Here is a 16,072-nt window from a genome sequence, read left to right on the forward strand (position 1 = left end):
TCTTTGTCTGAATTAACCTTAATGATATGCATGTTTGACCAGAATAGTGGCCTAAATGTTCAAAATGATACATGATAAACTTTCACTCTGGCCAAAATCCAGATGTCCCTTTCACAGTAGCAAAGATGGTGGCATTGTAAACATTTTATTGTCCAAAGTGATGATGTTCATCCTTTGGCGTTGAAGATGACTATGACTTCGATTTGGTGGGTGGCGGTTGTGGGTCTGGAGATGACTGATGAAATTTGAAGTCATGACTTGTGCATGACTTGGATTAGAGTGAGGAAGAGTTGCGCAGCCATCAGCCTCACTCTATCATCCCGACCTAACTGGGTCCAGGGGCAAGACAGAATCAAGATGGCTGGAGCTAGGTCAGGATGCAGTGTATAGCCAACAGTGTTCTACGTGTTTCACTGTGCCCTGATTGCACTCCACAACCACTTTGCTGGGTCCGCCTTCCTGCCCGTTGAACCACCAGGTGGTGGTCTCCTCTGTGCAGTCTGCCGAATCCAGTCTTCGGTTGTAACCCTGACAAGGGGGAGCAAGGGGTTGCTAATGCTTGCTCAAGGCACCACCTCAGGCTAGTGAAGGGAAGGAGACACCTTACTACTCCCTTGCATGGCGGTCAAAGACGGCACATGTCCACTGCCCTAATATACTATTGTTCAAAGTACAAAATAAATGGCAAAAATTCACTAAAACAAGGCATCTTCAAGGAAATAGACTATATCCGTTCAGTATGATCTTTCATAAATATTCAGATAGCTAACAGGTCATGAGTAACAACAAAGTTCCCAGAAAAATATGACTTCACCTACCTACCATTCTCAATTCCAAACACATATGTGGAGTTACCATGCTTAGCACTGCCATTTTATTTTAACTTCCCAGTACAGGAAGTTGCTTGGCAAGCTGATTGGCATCTCACACATGATAAAGCAGATTGCTCCAGCTGACTAGCATGAATTGAAATTCTTATTAATATACCATCCAAATGCATGTGTTTAATTTCTGAACAAAGGAAACATATTCCTCTTCCACGTACAGTTCTGTGCAATAGTCAGGCACATGTAAAGAAATGCTGTAGACCAAAAATGGCTTAAAAATAATGAAATGAAATGTTTAAACATTAAAAAAATACTATAAACAGTAATCAGTCAAGTCAAAGTCCCTTCCATGCCACGATCTGGTCTTCCCAGGCAGTCTCCTGTCCCAGTACTACCCAGTTCCTTAAGGCACATGGGTGCAGCACCAATCTCCAATTCATTAGCTTTCGGTCTCTTGCCTATTATATAGCTACAGTTACAGTCAGGGACTAGTCCTCTGTTAACTGCGAGAGTTTGACTCTCCCACTCACATCTGTATTGCAGTGTGCCTTGCCAGATGGCAGTAGGTACCATTTTTATGATGGCCTTTGGTATGACCTGACTGCGAGTAGAACTCATGACCTCTCGGTCGAGAAGGATGCCCCTTTTCCACCAAAGCAGTTCCAGGGCTGGTTCGGGGCCAGTGCTTAGTTTGGAACTGGGTTTTCTGTTTCCACTGACAAAGAACTGGCTCTGGGGCCAGAAAAACCGGTTCCAGGCTAGCACCAACTCTCTGCTGGGCCAGAGGAAAGAACTGCTTACGTCAGCGGGGGGGCGGAGTTGTTAAGACCAACAACAATAACAAGACTTTGAAAGATCGCCATTTTTAAGCGACGAGAAGCAGCAGCTGTACAAACGCAAAGTCATCCATTATTATTATTGTTGTCGTTGCTGCTGCTGCTTCTACCGTGTTGCTTCGATATTCGCGCCAAGGTTTATGCAAATGTAGCGATGTAACTGACATATACAGCAACGTAATGACGTATACAACGACGTAACTGACGTACACAGCGACGTAATGACATGTCTTCCGTTAGCACCGTGAGCTATGGAAAAGCAAACTGGGTCTCAGCTGGCTCGCAAGTTGAACGAGTTGTGAACCAGCACCAGCACTGGCCCCGAACCAGCCCTGGAACTGATTTGGTGGAAAAGGGGTAGAAGACACACTAACCACTAGGTCAACTCACAGTCAACAGTAATCAGTTAGCCAAAATAAATGAAACAAAGTCAATATTTGGTGTGAGACGACCCTTTGCTTTAAAAAAAAAAATAGTAGTCTCAGGTCTGATGAGTGCAGTATTATAAAGAAATGATCTGTAGGTTTTACTGAGCATCTTGCAGAACCAGACACAGTTCTTCTGGACACTTTGACTGTCACACTCGCTTCTTCATTTTGCACCAAAACCCAGTAGTCTTCATTACGTTTTCTTTTTTAATCTGAGAAGTGCTCTCTTATGGAACATGCTACTCAGATACAAACATTTTTTTCTCTAACATGTAATTTTGTGACCTGGCGACTTGTCCAGGGTGTACCCCGCCTTTCGCCCGTAGTCAGCTGGGATAGGCTCCAGCTTGCCTGCGACCCTGTAGAAGGATAAAGCGGCTAGAGATAATGAGATGAGATGTAATTTTGTGCTGGAAAAAACTCGAATGTTTGGAACTCTAAAATGTTTTTGTACTGATTCGATAATGTAGAAGTCATAAAATATAAATCTATAACAAAGTTTGTATGAAAAAAAATAGGGGGCCTGAGACTTTTGCACAGTACTGCACTGTAAAAAAGAATAGTTGAGAATACTTGAAATTTCAAGGCAACAGTCTGCATTAATAATTTTATGTTTTGCCAACGATGTGCCCATGATAATCCAAACTATGATAACACTGTTATCTTTATTAAGAATTCTTAATTAAGTCAATTTTCAATTCCTCATTCTGCCAACATAGATTTCTCTTTTTGCTGAACAGTGGCATTCACAGTAGTACAAAAATGCAATTGAGGTTATCACAATTTTTTGGGGGGCTTTTTTCACCTTTATTTGGATAGGACAGTGTAGAGACAGGGGTCAGGAAATGACCTCAGGTCGGAATCAAACCCAGGCCCCCGGATTTATGGTATGGTGCCTTATCCACCTGAGCCACGACAACATGAACTTCAACTGGAGAGAGAACCACATTGCCCAGCCCTTGCATTTGGGAGAAGAAACCACGTGTCTTGGTCATTCAGAGCATGCGCTGAATAAACACCTGTGACAATTATGTATTTTCAATTCAGATTATTCACTATTGTATATTTACACATCATTGAGGTGCACCCTATCAGTTTGATGTGGATTTTTCTTGATGTGGATAATTCTAAAAAATAGAATTATGCTTTGTTCAAGTAATTCCATATTCACAATTGAATGGACAAGAAAATATGAATAATTATTAACAAACAGAAAAATCCACATCATACTGATAGGGTGCACCTCAATGATGTGTAAATATACAATAGTGAATAATCTGAATTGAAAATACATAATTGCCACAGGTGTTTATTCAGCACATGCTCTTAATGACCAAGACACGGGGTTTCCTCTCCCAAATGCAAGGACTGGGCAATGTGGTTCTCTCTCCGGTTGAAGCTCATGTTGTCGTGGCTCAGGTGGATAAGGTGCCATACCATAAGTCCGGGGACCCGGGTTCGATTCCGACCTGAGGTCATTTCCCGATCCCTCTCTGTCTCTCTCTCCTGCTCATTTCCTGTCTCTACACTGTCCTATCCAAATAAAGGTAAAAAAAAAGCCCCCCAAAAAATTGTGAGAATCTCAATTGCCTTTTTGTACTACTGTGAATGCCACTGTTCATCAAAAAGAGAAATCTATGTTGGCAGAATGAGGAATTGAAAATTGACTTAATTAAGAATTCTTAATAAAGATAACAGTGTTATCATAGTTTGGATTATCATGGGCATACATCGTTGGCAAAACATAAAATTCTTAATGCAGACTGTTGCCTTGAAATTTCAAGTATTCTCGACTATTCTTTTTTTACAGTGTGTATACTGAGGTTAAGTCCATACAATATGGTCAAGACTACATGTGTTGCTGCAAAGCTAGGAAGCTAATTAGCTAAAGGGAGCATGATGGGCTCAGGCAGAGTTAGCAGAGATTGTAAATCAGTAGCCAGAAGACATCTCAGAAAACAAAACAAAAGGAGTGAAAGGAAGTTATAAATGAATTAAAGCACAAACCTGATTTTAGTGTTCTGGTGTTGTTGCTGTGAGACGCCACAGCTGAGTACAGTGGTATATAGAGCAGGAGGAAGGAGATGATGAGCCTGTTCACTGTACTTCATTATTTATAAGCCCACTGATTTTTTTTTTTTTATTTCTAAAAGAATGAGTTTTTGTAATGGGATACTGAACACCATTTAGCTAGTGTGTGCTTTTTCACTCGTTTTCTTCCATTCAGTGTATTCTGTTTTATCACAGTGAGATTTCTCATACTCACCACAACCAGTGTCAATCAATATCCACTAATATTCATCTCCGTTAGGCCAATATCCATTACTAGATCTAGTAGCGGAACTCTCCGCGTGCTTGCAAAGCTCCATACTTCAGAGAATATGATAATGCATCGACCCGATTTTTGATGGCTTTTGCGACCTTATGACGGCTGTATGTGTACCACCACAGGGAACCTGATCATAAGTGCAAGATAATGTATCTCAAACACTTGGCCACTGGACAATGAAATCTGTATCTTTATTTACATAAGATAGATTTTTTTTTTTAATCCAGCAATTATGTTTTAATTTGCTTTTTAAAAAAATAACATTGGATTATTTATGAACACGCTTTACACAGGGTGGCATGGTGGTGTAGTGGTTAGCACTGTCACCTCACAGTAAGAAGGTTCTGGGTTCAAGCCCAGTGGCTAACGAGAGCCTTTCTGTGTGGAGTTTGCATGTTCTCCCTGTGTCTGTGTGGTTTCTTCCAGGTGCTCTGGTTTCTCCCAAAGACATGCAGGTTAGGCTAATTGGTGGCTCTAATGCCGCTTTTCCACTACAAACGCGGCTGAGTCGGGCTGAGCCGTGCCGTGCTGAGTTGGGCTGAGTCGAGCTGAGCGGGGCTGTTGGAGTTGCATTTCGACTACAACCGCGCTGAACCGTGCTGGCTGGAAGTGGGTGGACACATTGGGTGGAGTTAGCGAAAGTGGGTGGACGTCACGTGATGTCGTTAGGCGGCGCAAACAGTGACATCAGTGATCTTTTAAGCGGTAGTCTCACGACCCGGATAGTAAACAATAAACATGGAGTCGTTAGTGTTGCTGGTCTTGGTGCTGTGGCTTGTTGTCACTGACAATGCCAACAGATACTGGCAAGAGCGTATAGATGAGGCGAGGCGCATAAGGCTTCATAATTCTCGTAATTCTTCTTCCGGGTTTACGATGTTTACAGATCCCAGCGTACTCGCGGGGCATGTGAGGACACTCCTCCTCACCAATCAGTGCACAGGGGAGTGTCTGCTCATGCCCCTAGCCCCACTCGGCTCGGTTTGGCTCGCTTCAGCCCCACTCCAAAACCGTGCGAGTTTTGGGTGCTGAATCGTGCTGCTCTGAGGTAGTCGAAACGCGAGCTGTGTCGGGCTGAAGTGAGCTGAAAAAGGGTAGTGGAAAAGGGCCATAAATTGACTGTGAATGGTTGTTTGTTTTTCTATGTGTCAGCCCTGCGATAACCTGGTGACTTGTCCAGGGTGTACCCTGCCTCTTGCCCATAGTCAGCTGGGATAGGCTCCAGCTTGCCTGCGACCCTGCACAGGATAAATGGATGGGTGGGCATTTTATGCAAAATATGGATATATATGTTTTTTTCAATATAGGGCAATGCATCTTTGCATTGTATGCTTTTTTTTTTACCTGAGCAATTTATTACTTTGTACACTCGTCTCAACATAATTATTGTAGAGTTCAATGGCAATTATGAGCATCTTTCCTTAGTTGTAGATAATCTAAAGTTACCGTGGCTCGACATCGATCCGTTCTTATGTCCGATAATATTCAATCACAACTATATTGTTGTCGGCTGTCCATCGCTAGTGATGATGACTGCTTCGTTAGGATGCACAGAAACACAGATGGGCTGCGAGGCCCACACCAAAGCAACAGAGTCGCCCACAGCGGTGGCACGAATGGCCCAGCTGAGCCACCATGGAATGTCTGGCTTTGTGAGCTCTCATATGCTATTCTCCTCTCCTAACAAAGCACCTTGCACAGTAAGGTAAGACAAACGATGTTGTGCCCCCATCGTGTTGTCTCTCTGGACCTCCAGACCTGATGCCAAGTGATGCACAAAAATGCCACAGACCTGATGGGTATGGGAGTTGCCCCGCAGTGACAGCTGACTTGCTGAGTGATGCCATCCATTGGCCATTTGAGTGGCTCTTCTGCATGCCATCTGGTGGTGTGCCACTGACCCTGTTGGGTTCATCTGCCACATTGAACCGAAAAGCACTCTGCTGCCAGCGCCTTATTGGTGATGTACTATTTAACTCATAGCTGGAACCCAGGCAGGTGCTACCACTCCAGGTCAGAGGGGACCTGGGAGCAATGTTGATTAAAGGGTAAGGGGTATCTGCCCCTCATATCAGTGGAGTCCGAGGGGCCTCCCGCAGAAAATTTTGAAAAAAGGGAGACCATTTGGTGGCATCTGGTGGCTTTTAGGAGCATTTAATGGTGGCACTGACACTGTCACTTTTTATTGTTAACATGGTTGAAAAGGTTTCTCCAGCAAGTGGAGGTCTATGATGCTGTGGTTTGCATCATGGGGTTCACATGAGCAATAAATAAAGTCATCATCTGAGAACAATGTAGTATATAATAATGCATAATAATAATGCTGCTTTATTACCTGAACCACTGCCAGAACACTAACCAAAATTTTAAATGAGTTCTGTTGCAGTTAGAAAAAAATAATAATACCCCTCAGCAACCCCAAGGACATCTAGTTACACAGCTGTCTACACCCTGTCATTTATACAGTGATGGTTATTATTGTTAAAACAATATCTGAAGTGTTTTTTTTTTTGTAAAATAACAAAATATCTTGCTCTAGACTTTCAAACAATATTGTAAGATTTTATTTTAATTTTATCTAATAGTGGACGGAACAGTAATTATTAATTAATACAATAATTACATGTACTAGTAGCAGTATTTTTGCTCAAACGTTGTTTATTCTAAGGTGCTTTTGGTATTTGAAGTATTAAGTAGGTCTAAGTATAAAGAGCATTTGTGCAGTAAATGCAGTGGGTGGGGATACCATCCAGCCCACAGTTCAGGTCGGAGTCCTTTAAGAGTAAATGCTTTGGCTTTCGCAGTACTCTGTTCCCAAAAGCTGATGTCAGGAAAAAGTCTTTACACAAAGAAGGTTTTCTTGCTTTTGTATTTTTTTTAACTGTTCTTCCGTGTCAGGAGTGTTTGGGGAAAAAGAAGGTACACTACCGTTCAAAAGTTTGGGGTCACCCAGACAAAATAGGTTGTAACAACGGCACTCCTTGCATTCAACATCAAATAATGAATTCTGTGATATAGTTAGAGAAGTTGAAAACATTGCTATTTGTCGTAGACAAATGAGGGACTTTGTTTCAAAATTTGAGTGCTCTATCACAAAAATTCTGCAAGTTATTGGTAAGCTTAGCACTTATTGCTAAGACAAAAAGTGTAACATCCATCTCTGGTCACTGACATAAAAATGTGACATCACAATTTTTGCCTTTTCCAGGTTTGATCTAGAGAAGTAATAGAGAAATCAAGATAAGTGAGGGATGGACAGATATATTAATAATATCTATAATAATAATAATAATATAAGAGACGGCATGGCAAGGTATGCTTAAATCTTCACTGGAGTCTGTGTCAGAAATATGGTTTCCAAGTTAACACTCAGTGGGATCTCCATGAACCAGATAAGGTCCTGGAAAACGAGCATGCAAAAATCTGTTGGGACTTTACCATACAGACCGACCGGAAAATTAAGCACAATAGGCCAGACATCACTTTGGTGGACAAGAAGGCAGATGGATGCTTCCTTGTTGATGTTGTGGTGCCCGGAGATAGCAACATAACCCAGAAAGAATTTGAAAAGACCAATAACTATGCTGATCTTGAAGTGGAAATGGAAAGGATGTGGAACAGGAAAAGGCAGTAATTCCAATAGTAATAGGAGCACTGGGGTCAACTCCTCACAAACTTCCCTATTTCTTGGACCAGTTGAAGATCAAGTATAGTGTAGGGGTGTGGTGGAAAAGCATAATAAGACTCAAGGCTGTTAGGGAGAAAGCAGACAGAAAATATAAGTTTATTATACAGGGTCTTTCAAAAAATTTTTATATTATTTGAGATGTACACTACTGTTCAAAAGTTTGGGGTCACCCAGACAATTTTGTGTTTTCCATGAAAAGTCACACTTTTATTTACCACCATAAGTTGTAAAATGAATAGAAAATATAGTCAAGACATTTTTCTGGCCATTTTGAGCATTTAATCGACCCCAAAAATGTGATGCTCCAGAAACTCAATCTGCTCAAAGGAAGGTCAGTTTTATAGCTTCTCTAAAGAGCTCAACTGTTTTCAGCTGTGCTAACATGATTGTACAAGGGTTTTCTAATCCTCCATTAGCCTTCTGAGGCAATGAGCAAACACATTGTACCATTAGAACACTGGAGTGAGAGTTGCTGGAAATGGGCCTCTATACACCTATGGAGATATTGCACCAAAAACCAGACATTTGCAGCTAGAATAGTCATTTACCACATTAGCAATGTATAGAGTGGATTTCTGATTACTTTAAAGTGATCTTCATTGAAAAGAACAGTGCTTTTCTTTCAAAAATAAGGACATTTCAAAGTGACCCCAAACTTTTGAACGGTAGTGTATATTCGAACATGTAGCTAACGCTAGGCCACAAATCTGCACCGTCACTCCAGTTGTTTCGAGGAATTTTGTACAGATCATAACCGCTAATAAACTCTAATTTTCACGTCTATCTATCCTTCACTTCTTTCTGACCAAGATTATCCAAGTAATCCGGTAGTAGAACTTTTTTAGCTGTAGTTTTCTTCAGGCAACAGATGTCAGACATCTTCGCTTGGCTTCAGTATGTGAACATTATGGAAACAAAGTTCGCTTGTCCCCCAGGCACAGGCTAGCGACGGTTGCTAAGGTAAATGTGACGTCAGTGCAAGGGTGCTCGCCCGTGCACTGAAGCGTCATGGTAGCAGTGCAGCAGCAAAGTGACTGAGGGCGTTTGTTGTGATTAGGGATTTCCCAGGGGTATTTCCGGTCTGCCTGAGTGCATCATGGTAGCAAACCAGACCAAAACACTGATTTTCCTTCAAAATATGCCTCAAACATCGCAAGGTAGAAATCTGACATGATTTTTCAGCGAGTATCGGCGCAAAAAAATAGTGTGTTGGCAAATTCAAAGCATGTCAGGATGAAATTAAAGCGTGCCGACCCCGACAAGCAAAAGCGCTCTGGGACTGAACGCTGCACTGTCACAAGACAATGCAGCAATTTATTGATGTGAAATACACGACATGACACAATTCGAAGGTTCATTCATGGTATTATAATGTTATTATTCTATTCAGGTTGATTTTGTGCCCTTGCGAATATTTTGCTCATAAACTCGTCAGGAGCTCTGCTTTTAGGCAGATATCAATCCTGTAGTAATGCTATTTGTATACATTGATCAGGCATTTGATAAGTTTTAAAAGTCTAGATTTAGATATTATCTCATTACATTACGTTAAAAATACTGTAAAATGCATCTGTGATAATAAATACATAGACAGGTAGATATAATTACTGTATCATTTACAAAGAGGAACTAGACAAGGAGGACCATTATCACCACCATTATTACAGCTTTTTATAGAACTACCTCAAGAACAAAAGAACAAATTATATCATTACAGAATCAGTCTCTATGCTGATGATATAGTACTGTACATAAAGAATCCATCATCCTTACTCCCAGAAGTTAGTGATCTGATTAAGAACTATAGCAAAGTGTCTGGCTACTCCATTAACTGGCTGATATCTGAGATTCTGCCTCGAGCTCAACTGAAATATGGTGCTTGTGTTGAGCTTTTAGCTTTTAAACAAACGGCTTGATCTTATAAGTATCTGTAAAAAATAAATAATTTTGAAAAACATACAGGGAAATAAATATAACTTTAACAGTGGGAAGGCCAGGTTGAACACAATCATTTAACAAAATACTCTCAGGTAGGAAACTGGTGTGGAGAACTTAAAAACGTACATTAAAATGTAATATGCTTATTTTGAGTGTTGTTTATTTGGTCACCGGATAGTTATGCTAAATGCTTGTTTGTGCTCTTGGTTAATTAGAAAGCTAGCTGAATTGTAGAACATATTTATTTCCATTAAGCAAACAAACACCTTAATTAGGTCATGATGAAAGTTGTATCTTATACTTTTCTGTAAGCCCAGTGTTAGCAACGTTTCCACTAAGCAGTTGAAAGGCATTAGATTAGCTAGATACAAAAAACAACTCGTAGCAAACTTCCCAGGTAGCAAACTAACATTGGACCAACTTTGGTAGGGTTAGTGTGAAAAGTGCTCCTTTGCTAACGCTGGGATAACATTGCATCAGCATCAGCATCAGTTTGCTACCTGAGATGCTAATGCTAACATGTTTGTGTAATATATGCTGAATATTGTACTACTGTAGTCCTGGGTACTGATGGTGACAACACAACAGAGGGGAACCGCCAGGGCCTTTTAGTCCTTCAGAGAAGCCCAAACATATCAGTATTTCAAATGTTATATTCAATTTCTTTCGTTCTTTCATAATTTCATTATAATTATTCTCATCTAATTCTAATTTGGCCTAATTTTCAATCAAATTTGCTTCAGAAATGAAAGGGTTACTGTCCTGGAAACATTAAAATCGAGTTCTCCAATGAGATTGTTTGTTTTGTTTGTTGTCTCTAGGCTGAGAAGAGTTTAGAGCTGCTCACTCATTGGTTAGGACTTCATTGCTGGAACAGAAGGCCATGGCAGTGTGTGTTTATGTAGGAAGTGACAGATGAATTAACCAATCAGATTTTGATTTACAGTGAAGGGACCACAAATATATCACCCTCGGCCTTCTCAAAGGCCAACGCTAACTTGATCTCGAGTCGGCGCCGTCAGCGCAGCAGTGAAGTCACCTTCCAGCCAGCGTATCATTCATCAGTAGTGTTAGCGAATGCTAATAAAGCAGTCAAGCCAGTGCTATCTATTGAGAGCAAGTAGCACAGGCTAACGACCAAGAAACAAAGATTTCTGTCTCCAGACTCTTCTTCCACGCTGCACGCTTGCCACAGTATTTTTCACTCAGACTTAAGTATTCATTTCCCTGTGTCATTTAGGGGTCATCCATAATTTTCATCATTATCACGAGCGTACAAACCGTACGCGGGGGGGATGGGGTTAATGACCAGGCGTACACTTTTTAAAAATGAAAAAATGATGATCCGTCAATGTGCGAATCGGCGGCCGCCATGTTAAAAATTTAGCGCCACATCGGTGTTGCCAGCTAGCTCTACACGCTTTCTTTCTTCAATACAACAACAATGGCTGACCCAGATTTTGACCGCATTTACAAATTTGTGAATAGCAGAAATACCGCTATTCACAAGACTCCTTCAAACGAGTACGAGCAGTTTTTAAACATTTATTGTTTCCTGCATTCATCTGAGAAGTGGCAGGAGGCGGTTAGGGCAGGACAGGCTGCTCGGAAAGAATCAAAAATGAACGTTTCAAAGCCAAAAGGCAACAGCTCCCCTTAAAAAGACAGTTCCTAATTTTCAATAACCAGACCCTCCAGGATTTCGCGATGTTGCGATTTGCAACTTCAACGCAAATTCAACCAATCCCCGCGAATTCAGGGTGGTGTTGCAATTATATCCAATCACCACAACTTTCCCGCAAATTTGACCAGTCGTTGGTGTCGTCTTGAGGTGACGTCGACAAACTACCTTCCGCCTTACTTCCATGTATATGTTCAAGAGAAGCAGCATGCGCACAGTGTTGCCAGACTGAGCGGTTTTAAGTGCGTTTAGGCAGGTTTTGAACATATTTTGGCTGGAAAACGTCAGCAGTATCTGGCAACACTGCATGTGCGAGTCAGTGTTTATATAGGCTTAAATTCTGTTACTGAAAGTGTGTTATGTTTACAGTGAAGGACTGTGCGCACTTTACATTATTTTTTACTTAATACAAGAAATTAATGGATGCCAACATTTTTGCCAAAATGGTATTTTATTTTCCATTGTTTAGGCAGCTTCAGCATCATACTGTGAGATTCTGTTCAAATTGTTTTTTTTTCTTCTATGAAGCCTGAGCCACTTATTTTATTAGTTTATAATTATTGTTTAATTTAGTCTTCAGGAGAGACTGCCTGCACACAGTACTAGTATTAATAGTTTTTTTTTTCTTACATGAAAGCTGAGGCATTTATATTATATTTGAAGGTACCGGTAACTTCATGTTGTGCTGTGAGGTTCTCTGCACTTTAACTTTTGAACCAACAGGTGCATTTGGATAAGTAAAGCCTATTTTTCTGCATTTTTGTAGTCCTGGTAATCTTTTATATTGGTAAAGTTGTTTATAGGACCATTTCTCAGTGTCTTTGTTTTTTTTAATCAACAGTTTTTCAGTAATAACTTAATATTTAACATATCACTCAATTTTAATCACAAAAAGAGAAAATCGCAACAATTTCTCGCAACTTTCACTTCCTCCCGCAATGTAATCGCAACAAAAACCTAAAAAACACCACAACTTTCATCGCAACTTTTTGGAGAAACCCCTGCAACATCAGACATTTTAGCCCGCAACAATCACAAAAAAGGCCCGCGAAATCCTGGGGGGACTGAAAAATGAATCGCCTGCTTTCTATGAAAACTTCTGGACCCGTCTTGTGTCTTCTTTTTTTCTCTTGTGAATCTTTGTATTGTCCTGTCATCCGATTTTAATAAAAAGTAATACAAGACATGGTTTTATTTTGAATTCCTATTCCACGTAGATCCATCATCATTTTTTTGTCCGTTAATGTACACTTTTGGGGGGAGGGAGGGGGGTTGCTCAAAAGTCTACTCTTTGTAGACTCATGATAATGATGAAAATTATGGATGACCCCTTACCGAGTTACTTTGAAAATCAACATTGACAGCTACACACAATGGAGTGACCTGGCAGCCTGATGTTAATCCCTTACAAAATCCTTTACCCTGTTGCTTTTCTGGTGTGTCTGGATAAGTTTTGGCTGAGCTCAAGTCCCAGCTCTAATAGTAACGGTTCGCCACGACAACACAAAAATGATGCAACTCTGTTAAAACACTATTTCTTGTTGAACACTAGTTTTAGGCCTGATTGCGCCTTTCAACGCAAGTTTATCTCAGTACTTCAGTCTCGATGAAGGTTCTTCCAAAATGGATTAGAGCTGTATAACCTGTGCTATCTTGCTTCTCCTGTTTCAGAACAATTTAATGAAAAGGGCCCAAGCTAGAATCTAATTATCTCAGAAGTCTCTTAATCAGTGATCTAGATGCACCAAACATTTATTATTATTATTATTATTATTATTTGGGGACACATGTTGGGGATATACTGTACATGTAGATCTTCATAGTCTAAACTTTAATGTAAAAATTCATATTATTTACTTCTGCTAATTTACAAAAAACACACTAATACAACTCATCAAATTAAATGCGACTTTACAGGTTTCTAAAGCATCCTCTTTTATTTCTTCTACCTCGTATTTGCTCTTAAACTAATTACTGCATTTCATTCTCACATCCATGCTGTTAATTATGTTTGTATGCCTTATTTCTTCTTTCTCTTTTCTTTCCTGTTTATTCTTCATTTTAACTGTTACCAATTTTTCCACAATATATGTTAACCCTGTGCCATTCCCTGTATGTATGCACTCCTAACATCTACATTGCCTACACAAGTGTTCACCCCTTGAACATTTCCAAATTTTGTAGTGATACAACCGTACTTAACCTTAATGACTTAATTTAAACAGTATACTCAATTACAAATTACTTGTTGTATTGTGACCTCATGGTTAATTTAAAAAAAGCAGACTTTGTGGGTAGTATAAGCATTCATCTCCTTGGGTCAATATATGGTACAAGCACTTTTGGATGCAATTACAGCTACAAGTCTAGGATATGTCTATAGCAGCTCTGCCTACAACATGATGCTACCGCCACCATGCTTCACCGTGGGGATTCACTGTGTTCTCACAGTAATGAGTATGTTGGATTTCTGCCACGCATAACAATTTGTTATGAACACTTTATGCTCAATTTTGGTCGCATCAGACCAAAGAAATTTTTGTACATATTATCTGAATCTCCAAAATGCCTTTCGGCAAAGTCCAACTGGCATTTTTCCCCCAAGTAATGGCTTACCAATTTTCAATAAATCCCAGCTTAATGGTGTGCCTGGGAAGCCATGGCCTAAAGGTTAGAGAAGCAGCTTCGGGACCAAAAGGTCACCAGTTTGATTCCCTGGACCAACAGGACTGGCTGAAATGCCCTTGAACAAGGCACCTAACTGCCAACTGCTCCCCAGGCTGTGGGTATGTCAGGGTCCTGCTGTATGTCGCTCTGGATAAGAGCATCTGCTAAATGCCTGTAATGAATTGTGGTAGTCTTGTGAAAAACTTCTCCCATCTGAGCTATGGATCTCTCCAGCTTCTTTGGAGTTACCCTTAGCCTCTTGGTTACTTCTCTGATTAATGTGTCATGATAATGTCTCTGACTAATTAATCTTCCTTACTTGGTCAATGATTTGTAATGGACATATCTAGGCAGTTAAGGTTGTACCATATTCTTCCCTTAAATATTATTTTAGTATATTGAGATCATGTGGCACTTTAATAGCACTCAGGTGAAGGCAACTTCCAGAATCTGCCACCAGACCCCTGCAGCTCATCCAGAACACTGCAGCCCACCTGGTCTACAACCTCCCTTTTTCTTCTCACATTACCCCTCTGCTTGCTGCCCTTCATTGGCTGCCTGTTGCAGCTCATATCAAGTTTAAAATGTTGGTGCTAGCTTACCAGGCATTCAAGGGGTTAGGGCCAGCATACCTCCAGAGACTGATCCGACACTATATGCCAGGCTCTCTGCTACTACTAGTTGCCTGGCCCCTCCTCCTCTTCTGCTCCTGCCCAGCCTGCTCAAGACTGCTGTCTGTTCTGGCTCTCTGTTGGTGGAATGACCTTCCTATTGAGGTCAGTACTGCCGACTCCCTGACCACCTTCAAGTGCAGACTGAAGACTCACCTCTTCAGGCTGCACCTTTTCCCTGCTTACCTGCCCACTGTGTAACTGCATATTGGTCTAGACCAACCCAAACTGTGTACTGTCTAGCTGGGTCATGATGATTTTACTGTATCAGCTCCTTTGTACAGTTGACGTGACAAGGTGGTGTAGTGGTTAGCACTGTCACCTCACAGCAAGAAGGTTCTGGGTTTGAGCCCAGTGGCCGAGGGGGGCCTTTCTGTGTGGAGTTTGCATGTTCTCCCCATGTCTGTATGGGTTTCCTCCAGGTGCTCTGGTTTCCCCCATAGTCCCAATACATGCAGGTTAGGCTAATTGGTGGCTCTAAATTGCCCATAGGTGTGAATTGTTGTTTGTCTCTATGTATCAGCCCTGTGATGATCTTGCAACTTGTCCAGGGTGTACCCGCCTCTTGCCCATAGTCAGCTGGGATAGGCTCCAGCTTGCCCACGACCCTGCACAGGATAAGCGGTTACAGATAATGGATGGCTTGTATTGTTTTCCTTGGCTGTTTGCTGATTGTTATTACTTAAACAGAATATTACACCAGGTGTTATTCTGTCACTTGGCACTAGAACTTTCTTGTCTAGAAGTTAAGCACTTCTTGTAGCTGACGTTTATCATCCTAGATAAGAGCATCTGCTGAATGCCTGTAATGTAATGCAGTTGAACTATCCACCCATCCATTATATGTAGCTGCTTATCCTGTACAGGGTCACAGGCAAGCTGGAGCCTATCCCAGCTGACTATGGGCGAGAGGCGGGGTACACCCTGGACAAGTCGCCAGGTCATCGCAGGGCTGACACACAGAGACAAATGACCATTCATAATCACACCTACAGTCAATTTAGAGC

General features: G+C 41.1%; 1 protein-coding gene across 1 annotated transcript in view; it reads left to right on the forward strand.

The window, feature by feature from the left end:
* Positions 1-16,072, forward strand: part of ppp1r1c (protein phosphatase 1, regulatory (inhibitor) subunit 1C) — an 85,068-nt gene that overhangs the window by 51,595 nt on the left and 17,401 nt on the right. The gene's annotated exons all lie outside the window — the stretch shown is intronic.

This window comes from Neoarius graeffei, chromosome 9, assembly GCF_027579695.1.
Source record: "Neoarius graeffei isolate fNeoGra1 chromosome 9, fNeoGra1.pri, whole genome shotgun sequence".
Taxonomy (NCBI): Eukaryota; Metazoa; Chordata; class Actinopteri; order Siluriformes; family Ariidae; genus Neoarius; species Neoarius graeffei.